Source organism: Choloepus didactylus, chromosome 4 (assembly GCF_015220235.1).
Source record: "Choloepus didactylus isolate mChoDid1 chromosome 4, mChoDid1.pri, whole genome shotgun sequence".
Taxonomy (NCBI): domain Eukaryota; kingdom Metazoa; phylum Chordata; class Mammalia; order Pilosa; family Megalonychidae; genus Choloepus; species Choloepus didactylus.
In genome coordinates, this window is record NC_051310.1 from 29,834,440 (window position 1) to 29,844,958 (window position 10,519).

Consider the following 10,519-nt stretch of genomic DNA (forward strand, 5'->3'; position numbering starts at 1 on the left):
GATAGGGAGTTTATCCTTCATTATTTAGGTGGGCCCAATATAATCATAGGAGCCCTTAAAAGCAAGGAGATGGGGCAGAAGCAGTCAATCAGAACCATATGGCAGAAGAGGAAGGCAGAGGAGAGATGAGGCAGTAGTGGAGGTCAGAGAAATTTGCAGCATGAAAAGGATTTGATATGCTATTTCTGGTTATGAAATCTCATGGCCCATCTTCAGTGACCAGAGAGAGGCCTGCAGGTGGTTAGGGTGACCCCCACTGACAGTCAGTAAGTAAATGAGAATCTCAGCCCTACAACCGCAAAGAACTGGATTCTGCCAACAACCTGAATGAATTTGGAAGTTAATTCTTTCCAGGAGACTCCAGATCAGAGCCTATTGGACTTCAGACCTACATAACTTTAAGTTAATAAATGGGTGTTGTTTTAAGCCACTAAGTTTGTGGTAGTTTGTGACTCCAGCAATGGAAAACTAATATATAGGTTGTAAAGGTCAGTTTGTTCAGAGAGTGTGTAAAAGAGTGATCATTAATAATGGACCCTGGAATCTTAACTGCATAAGAAAGGATGTAGTAACATGAAAGGAGTGACAAGAAAAAGTGGATTAAATATCTTGATGGAGTAAAGGATTATCGGAATCCAAGTTCTAAACGAAGTAACGTGGAAATATAGGAGGAGGAGTTGGGTACTGATCTTGGCAAAATCAAGGATATGCTCATAACAGGGGATGGCTGACATAAGATGAAAGACAAGATTGTTGGAAGAGGGGAGTACAAATTATTGTCAGAGACAAGGTGGTGGGTAGATCATCTACATGGATGGTGAAGCCACATACCATGGTGACAGGAATGGTGGTAGGTAACCAACTAGTAAACGAGTCACGTCTTCGGTGAAAGATAAGGAACGACCAAAGGCAGTGGTAAGTGACAGTAGGCAGTATATTCTGATGGCATTTGCCTCAAAGACATGGAATTCAGAGGTAGAGAAAGCAAAATAAATTATTGAAACATGCTAACAAGGAACAAGGAGGCCATCCATCCCACCACAAGGCCCTATGCTACTTGGGGTGGAGGTGGTAAAGAAACAGCTGTCACAGGAGGTAAATTTAGGAAACCATTAGTTTTCCCTTAAACAAAGGGGGTGAGGGGACTGTTTAGAAATGATGATAGACCATGAATTCCAAAGGGCAAAATGGAAGAGTCTGGTAGTTTGGGGAAGAGTGAGAGCTTGTGTTTGACTCATGGTTATACATGACTATAGGGAAATAGGTGTCCTGTGAAGAAGGATATCCTACGGTCTTAAACCTCTTAAGGAGATATAAGGAATGATAGTTTTTTTGGAGAAAGTGGGCCATCAGTTCTAATGTGAGCTCTCAGGATTGGTTGTTTAGGCCATGAGGCTGAGGAAGATAGTGTTATTAGAATAGGGATTAGTGATCTTAATAGGTGCATCAGAAGTTCTCTGGGCTTCCTTAAATCTGGAACATTTAACAAAACTGAGGCACAGGGAGATTAAGTAAATTTTCCAAGTTTCTTCAGCAAGCAAGTGACAGAGCTAGCATGCAAGCCCAAACAATTGGATTCTAGAGCACGCTGATCTAAATCCTATGCTAGATGCATTCAGTAATGCTTGTTGACTAAATGGATGGATGCAGAGAAAGTGTGCTATTTAGGAAAATGCCCTAGATGGGGGTTAGTGTATTGTTAGTTTCCTGGAAGTCCCAACCCTAGTGAGATGCAAACCTGGGTTTATATCTTGACTCTATTTGGCAAGTTATATTTTCCAAAAATGGTCATAATATGTCCCATCCTCTATGCACTTCCAGAAACTTGATGCTTTCCTGTAATGAGGTGGAGTTATCTGTCCCCCCGCTGAAGCTGTCCCCCCACAGAAGTGACATAATGAGAGTTCAGAGACTGCATCATAAAGTCATGCTCTTCTGCCTTGCCCTTTTTCTTTTGGGACACTTGCCCTACGAACCTAGCCATCACACTGTGAGGAAGCAGTCAGCATGGAGAGAAATGGAGGCTCACTCACCCTCAAACCCAGCTGATTTATAGCCAGCACCAATTTGCCAACTATGCAAGGGGCCCATATTGGAATTGCATTCTCCATCCCTGAGGTGTGCTTCCCAGATGATGCCCCATGGAGCAGAGACAAGCCTTCTCTTTGAGCCTTGCCCACTTGGATATTCATGAGCAATGAATATTGTTACTTTAAGCTACAGAATTTAGGAGTTTGTTAGGCAGCAATAAATAATTATTCTACTACCAGCTACCTGACATCCCTAAGCTCTGCTTCCCCAACCGTTAAATGAGGATCAGACCAACCACCTCAGAGGTTGTCATACAGAATCATGAATGTATAAATATAACTATTTTGGCATATGTAGGCACTTAAGAGAAGTTGGCTCTTCTCCTTAACTCCTCCGTAGCCTCCCAGATTAGACAAAGCATACAGAAGTGTTTTTACGAAAGCCATTCCCATTCCACTTGTATACACGTAGGAAAAAATGACACAAAGAAGAAGGAAGGATATTCTCTCCACTTGAATTTCATTCACAAAATAGCCCTCTCTCTTCCTTCCTTCATGTGTCTGTGCAAATGCAACTTCCCTGGATGGTCCTATCTGGGCCCCTGTATGCAAAAATAAATAGCATACACACACCAGCCCGTCCCTCTCTAACCCATTAGCACACATTCTTTCTCTTCATAGCATTTTATATTTTGTATTTGTGTTTGCTGTATTGTCTCATTCCACTAAAATGTGAGCTACAAGAGAGCAGGGATTTTTCACCATTTTGTGTTCTACTGTTTTGGCAGTAGCTGGAACTGTGTTTAACATAAAGCAGGAATTCCACATGTATTTGTTGAGTGATTGAATGAATGGATTCTTTCTGGTATAGTCCCTCCCCTCATTTGAATTTACTTCTCTCAGAGGGTATGTGGGAGAACATGTTGAATGGAACATTGACTCAAGATTAGAAAGTCAGACAGACACTAAGAAAGGAAAAGGCAGTCAAATACACCAATTACTTCAGAAGGGTAATGGCATATTTTGAAATTTGGAGGCTGCTTCATTAAAATTCATTTTGTACCACATAAAATCAGGAATTGGGGGCCTGACAGAAATGAAATTCAAATAGGCATTCATTTCCTTTATCTTTTTACAAGACAGATCAATTAGTAATTTTATGGTTGAAAAAAACTCATTTTTAAATGTTACGTGAGACTTAGTGTAATATCAAATCTGGCCTAATGCCACCTTTATTAAGGAACTGAAAGCACTTATACATCTGTTCGTTGCACTAAAAAAAAAATACCAAGGAGCACATTTTTCACTATCCATAGTTTGTAACAGGAGACAAAAACGGGCAGAGAAATGATCTTGTTGCGTAATTAACTCCCCAAAAGGTAAAGGTGAGTGAGAAGCACCGGAATGGAATGTTTTGAGCTATATTTACCTTTGTAAACCAAGCTACTGAAACCCTCCCAAACAGGTGTGCTGGAGAGTCCAGATGGCCTCCAGGAGGGGCCAGGAACCCAACACCTTCTGCTGCCTTTCTGGCCACTCTCACGGGCTCGCTGGGTTTGGCTGCATCAGCGCCTCGCTGGGAGGAGGCCAAGGGGACACGCAGGTGGTGCCGGATGAACAACAGGGTTTCCGAGCCAGGCGGCCGCGGGGCTGCTGGAGGCCTGCCTCCCTTTCCGTTGGTGAGTCATAAAACAAAGATCCAAGTCATTTACTGCTGGTAAAGATCCTGGATACCATTTAGATAAGAGAGCAGAGGTGTTATTTAACCTCAGTATTCTCACTCAGGTAATTACATTCTGCCACCTTAGATTTCCCCCTGTAAATTCTACCGGATCTGGTACTTGCCTTTGCTTTTCGGTGCTTTGTAGGGTTGCTGTGAAGCTATTAAACAGCTGCTGTGCTCCGACTCGAAGCAACACAAAAGAGTTTGTATCCTTTATGGGTTGTATGTTGGGATGAGATGTGTGATGTTGGCAATCTTCCACGTGGAGCTAGTTGTAGTGGGATGTTACCACTGCGAGATTACACACAAGGAAAACTTTGGTCCTTTTGATTGCAAACAGAGCCTTGGGAAACTGATGCTGATTCATGCATGTGGCTTCTTCCAGTGAGAGTGAGGCTGCGAGGGAGCTGTGTGGGTCAAGGTTCTCCAGAGAGAAAGAACTAATAGAACATATGTATATGTGTTTTAGGAGATTTATTTTAAGGAATTGACTCATGCTGTTGTGAGAGTGGTAGGTCTGAAATCTGAGGGCAGGTCAACAGGCTGGAAACCCAGACGGGAGTTGATGCTGTAGTCTTTAGGCAGCATTCCTTTTTCTCTCTGAAACCTTAAGGACCTTAAGGCCTTCAACTGATTGGATGAAGCCTGTCCACATTTTCAAGAGTAATCTCCTTTACTTAAAGTAAGAGTAACTTCTAGACCAGTGTTTGACCAAACAGTCGGACACACAGCCTAGCTAAGCTGACGCATAAAATTGACTGTCACAGCAGACTTGCAAGGCAGGCACAAAGCTGAAGATGGAACCACTGTAACTGGTAGAAGTTCCCTTGGGAAAATGACTGAGAAAGTTGACCTTCTAAAAAAGCTTAAGAGGCCATATTCAAAGTCCTGTAATGGAAGCCACTTCTTTCTTTCCCTTTCCTTTCCACCAACATCTACTCCATCTAGCATTCATGTTCTAGGAGATTCTTAACTTCTGTGTGAGAAGACTAGGTAGCCCTGAAAGTAGAACAAATTTTGAAGAAAGGCCCCAATTTCCCCCAAATTTCCCACCTTCTCATTTTCCTCTAGCACTTTGTTTGGTAAAGACTTCGCATTTTCAGAAAGGATTGGTAAAATCTAAGTATGCTAACTCAGATAACTAATCACAACTGCATTTATTATTTCAGCAGTTTTTACATATTTCCCTGTGACAAATATTCCAGAAGAAATTGTCATACAGGATAGACTCCCAGTGTATGCCAGGGCCACCCTTTTTTCCCAACGAGAGAGCTTTCAAAGGGCAAGTGTGGAGGAAAGAGGCACTACTGTAGGAATATTATTCAACGCCCTTTAACTTACATAAGGAGAAATAATTTAATAATGTTAGTTCTTTGATTCTTAAAGACCGCTGCCATGAACACCAGTGTGCAAATGTCCATTCATGTCCCTGTCCTCATTTCTTCCAAATATATCCAAATATATACCCAATGACAGGGTTATAGGGCCATATGGCAACCCCATGCTTAGCTTCCTGTAGAACTACACATTGCCCTCTAGGTGGGCTGCACCATTCTACTTCCCCACCAATAGTGAATAGGTACATCTGTCTCTCCACATTTTCTCCAGCTCTTGTATCTCTTTGTTTATTTTTTAAACAGTTTTACTCATGCTTATGCACTATACAATCCATCCTAAGTAAACAGTCAGTGATTCCTAGTACAATCACATAGTTATGCATTCACCACCACAATCTATATGAGGACGTTTCCATTTCTTCCATGAAGAAAGAGGATGAGGAGAAAAAAAAAAGAACAACAACAGCAAAAATATATAGAAGAAAAAATAAAAGTAAAATGCAATGAAAAGGTCAAACAACACCACCACCAAGAATCTCATACCACTCCCATATTTCTCCCTCTTATAGACATTTAGCACTGGTGTATTGCCTTATAGACTCTAGTTTTGCATCCAATTTTAAACACCTTGCAATGTTGACATTCATTTATTCTCCCTCATGTAAAAACATTCTTTTACATTTGTACATTTACTCACCTTCATTCAACACTCTAGTTTTCACTAAGTTATACAATCCTGGTCTTTATCTTCTGTCTTTCTGTCTGGTGTCATACATGTCCCTAGCCTTCCTCTTTCAACTGTACCCACTCATCTTTGTTCAGTGTACTTACAATATCGTGCTATCATCACACAGTATTGTGCTATCCATTTCTGGATCTACACAATCAATCCTGTTGAACATTTTGTACTCTTTCAGCGTCAAATGCCTGATCTCTACCCTCTTTCTATCAGCTTGTGCCTTTTAAACTCATCAGCGTCATACTCCAGACATTGCATCTTCATTCCAGCAGGAAGAATGAACAGCAAAAGGCTCATGAAAGCTGTGTCTGTCATTTTTTTTGACAGGAAAACAATAGTAGTCTCAAAATTCCCACCTGGAGACTTCCCCTCATTAGCTAAAACTGGGCCACATAAACCCCCAATTGCAAGAGTCAGGGGATCTATAGTCTCTTAATTCATCTCAACAGTTCAAATAAAATCAGAGCTGATAAATAATTAAGAGTTGTGAATAAGAATTTCAAATTATGAATAAAGAATAAGGAGAGAATGGATATCGTGAGTTAGCAAGTGTGTTAGTAACCACACAGGTCATTCACTAAGTCCACAAATTCTTCATTTTCCTTCTTGTCATTCACTTTGGTGATGTGCAGCTGCAAATTGCCTTGAATCTGAACCATTATCCATTGCCAGAATAAAAATTTCCATCAGTAGTAACTTTACTAAACCTGAGTCTTAGTTTTAAACATACTGTTGTACTTCTCCTGTATTAACCTTAGGTATACAGTGTTACCAGTTAACCTCTGGACACACATCTGTCAGATAACTAATGACATTTGTTGGGAACAGGAAAGTTGATATGCTTTTGTTTTGTAGTGAAGCGTCACCAATGTCTATGAAAGTTCTGAAGTTGAAAGTCCTTAAATAGGGGAGTCTCTGTGTAAGTGTCAAATTAATTGCAATATCCCTCATAGATTATTATGACCCAAGAGTTTATTATGACAGTTGAACTAGACAGTAAGGATTAGTCAACGTCCCTTACTACTGAGGTTAACATTTAACCCAGTTGACAGAATGAGACTCGGGATACTTCAGTGCTGCTATGTGTACAAGAGAGGCAGAGAGGAAAAAAGAAAATGAACTGGGAGCACTGGGGAGACTGCCATGGGAAGTAATCACTGTAGTGGGAGGATATAGGCAGCTGCAGAGCTGAGGGTAACTTTGAAGTCCCAATTTACCTTTTTCCTGAAAAAGGAGGCCAAATTCTTGTATTTAACTGAGAACCATTAGCAAATTTATAAATTAGGATTCAGTGGGCTCTTTGCCTACAAAAACACTTTTGTTGTTGTTGTTGCTTCAATTGCAGCAATCAATGAGTAAAATGATTGACCAAGATTGGGTCACCACTATGAAATTCAAGACATGGTTGAATTGAATGGAGGTGAAGAATCAGATGCCCTTAGGAAAATTCAAACTCATTTTCACTTCTGGTCACTAATGGCTTTGAGGAGGAGCTCTTCCAGAAAACTGTGATTAGCTTTATGTAAACAGAGTATTAATCATTAGCTCTCAATGGCCTCTCTGAGGCATCCTCAGTCCTGACCCATGCACAGATCCAAGTGAGTTATTTTGCTTTGTATTTTCTGCTCTTAGGTATACATTTAAAATCTAATGGTTGTCTCTACTGCTGCTGAGGAATAGAAGAATTTCTGAACAGTCTGGTGAAAGGCAATTTAGCTGTTTTAAGATAAAACCCAAGATTACTGTTCTAGTAAAACTGCAGGAAAATTACAGGGAAAGCAGGGTGAATTGCCTGGCCTGGAATCTGCCCAAAACAAAGGCTAAGTAACTTCCACATTCTTTATTAGCCACAATTTTAGGACCACTGCCTCTTCAATTAAAATGTCTCTCCCATTAAAATGACTTTGCACTGGTTTTGAACTCTCTCCTCAATGTTGCTGAATCCCAAGTTACTGAGTTGGAAGTTTGGCTTTCCATGTTTCACTGGGCCTTTTTTTTTTTTTTTTTCACCTCAGAGCATCTCTCTTAAATGTTCATTATCCCAGCTGACAGAAGACAACACTATCTCCATTTAGTTATTTCTGTTTTCTGTAATTTCTCTCCTTAGCCTAAATTGTGTTTTAATTGAGTTAAGCCCTTATTTTGTGTTCAAATGGGGTAAAGAGCTCAGAGCGCTACATAAGGGTGCTTCACCCAAATGACCTTGAGTTTAAAACTTGGGGAAGAAGTCCAGATCCTTGTGACTCTCTCCTGGGATCCTGAGAATAAGGTCACAGAGCAGATGTTAATAAGACATTCCCAATTTTAATTAAAAAAAAAAAAACAAAATATAAGATACCACCTCAATTGTGCCATATTTTACCTGGAAATGGGATGGAATGGGAAGCCAGATTGCTTTATAATTGACAGCTTTGTCTCCCAGCAGATGGCTGTAATCTCCTGCATGTGCCAAACACAGACTCTAGGATTTTTGAGTGTGTAGTGAAAACAGAAAGGACAAATATTTATCGTAATTACAGCAGTTGTGGATTGGATAGAGTTTCACAGTCTTTTAATCCTCCTTGATTAGAAAATACAGAATGACTTCTTTTTTTCTTGCCAGTTGAAGAAAAGTTTGTTTACCAACACTTGGAGAAATATTTCAAGTTTTAATAAATATAAAGCTAGGTCATATAGAAACAGTTTCATTTTTCGTTTACTTCCCAGTGAATCTATTCATCAGCCCATTTAGGGTGTTTGAATCAACATGTTCTAGCCTCCAATCAACAGCTGCAGCACTCAAATTCAAGTAGGATTACAATCAACTCTGGATTTGTCTGAGGAAATAATTTGGTTTTCCTTCTTTTTTTCTTTCTAGTCATTACTGCTGGTTAGTTCTTGTCAAGAAGGTCAGTTGGAGATCTCGCAAGTGATTTATATAATTAGATTTTCTGTGTAGTCTATGGAAATTACTCATGGGCAACAAGACCCAAACCTGAATTAAGCCCATCAAATTATGTCCATCTCCATTGTTAGCAGATAATTAATCAGCATTTGCATTATGATCATCCCCAAAAGTACCGAGCGAGTTCCAGAGAGTTGCAGGTTGTCATTCAAATGTAAATTCATGGGACTAAAATCAGTTTTCCTTCAGCTGTGGGATAATGGGGAAAATAGTGGATACAGTGCCAGCAGATTTAAATTCAATTTCTTACACTTTAGGTTTTGCAGCCTTGGGCAAGTCAATTAACATTTCTCAGACTATTTCTTGACTTGTCAAATACCTAAGCACTTAGGATTATTATGGGGATTAAATAAGACAAGGTCTGTAAATGAGATCTAAACTATAAAGCATCCTATACATGCAAAAGGGTTACTGTTTTAATTTCCTCATTGCTAAAGTAAAGACCTTATATGGGTTCCTTTAACAATGGAAATTTATTGGCTCACGATTTTGAAGCTGGGAGAAGTCCAAAATCAAGGAGTCATCAAGGTGATGGTTTCTCTATTGGGCTTTGTGGGACTTTGCTGCCAGTGATCCTTGGTCCGTGGCTTTTCTGTCACATGGCAGTGCACATGGTGGACCCTCCTGGCTTCTAAGCTCCACTGACTTCTGACGTCTGGCTGATCCCTGTCGCTTTTTTTCTGACTTTCACTGTTTGTAGAGGACTCCAGTCATCTGGATTAAAGCCCGACCAGATTCATTTGGTTCACACTTTAACTGAAGTAACATCTTTGAGATTTTATTTATATTGGTCCACACCCACAGGAATGGATTAGGTTTAAGAACACGTTTCTCTGGGACATATAGCTCCAAACCACCACAATTTCTATTAGCAGTTCTAGGTGGATACCTTGAATGATCCTATCAATTTATCAGATCTTCAGACCTTGGTGAACTCCAACATGATTTGTGAAAACAAATAGGTGTGAGATTGGCATCCTAGTTTTCCTTGGGATGGTGATTTTATTTCAAACATCAAACTTTTATTTAAATTCTAGTTTTCATAACAATTTGATTTCTAGCTTCAACCACCTTACTTTTGTTTTTGCCAACTCAGTCTAATGGTTATAACCCATTTTCATTCATTCATTCATTCAGTCATTTAACTAGCATGTATGAAATACAATGTGTAGGACGTTTTGCTAAAAATTTTCAGGGAATACGAACACGAATAAGGTAAAATAAGGACCCTGTCCTCAAGGAAACTTCAGTAGAGCAAGGAGAATTATACAAGTCCATAAGTAACTCTAGTAAGTGAGGATTAATCTTATTGGAGAAGCACAACTAAATGTTGTAGGATTCAGGGAAGGGAGAGTAAACATTTGAAGGAGTCAGAGAAGGTTTTTATAAAGGAAGGACTTTTAATCTGGACCTTTAAAAAAAAAGGGACTTTAACAGGTATTGATCTAGAAGGACATTCCCATCAGAAAGAATTATACTTCTCTGTTCCGACACAACTTCTCTCTTAACACAGTTATAGTTTCCTATTGGATTTTCTCAACCTTTCCAATTCCACTGCTACACTGCCACTGTGTGACCCTTCTTAGGTACAAATAAGATCATGTCATTTCCCACTAAAATACATCCAGTAACTTCTATGTTGCCAAAACACACAAAGCCGAATTCCATAATATTGGCCTTTAATCCTCCTCCACTCCCCACCTGGCCTCACTCTCTCTTTGCAGGCATCTTCTACCCTTCAGCCCT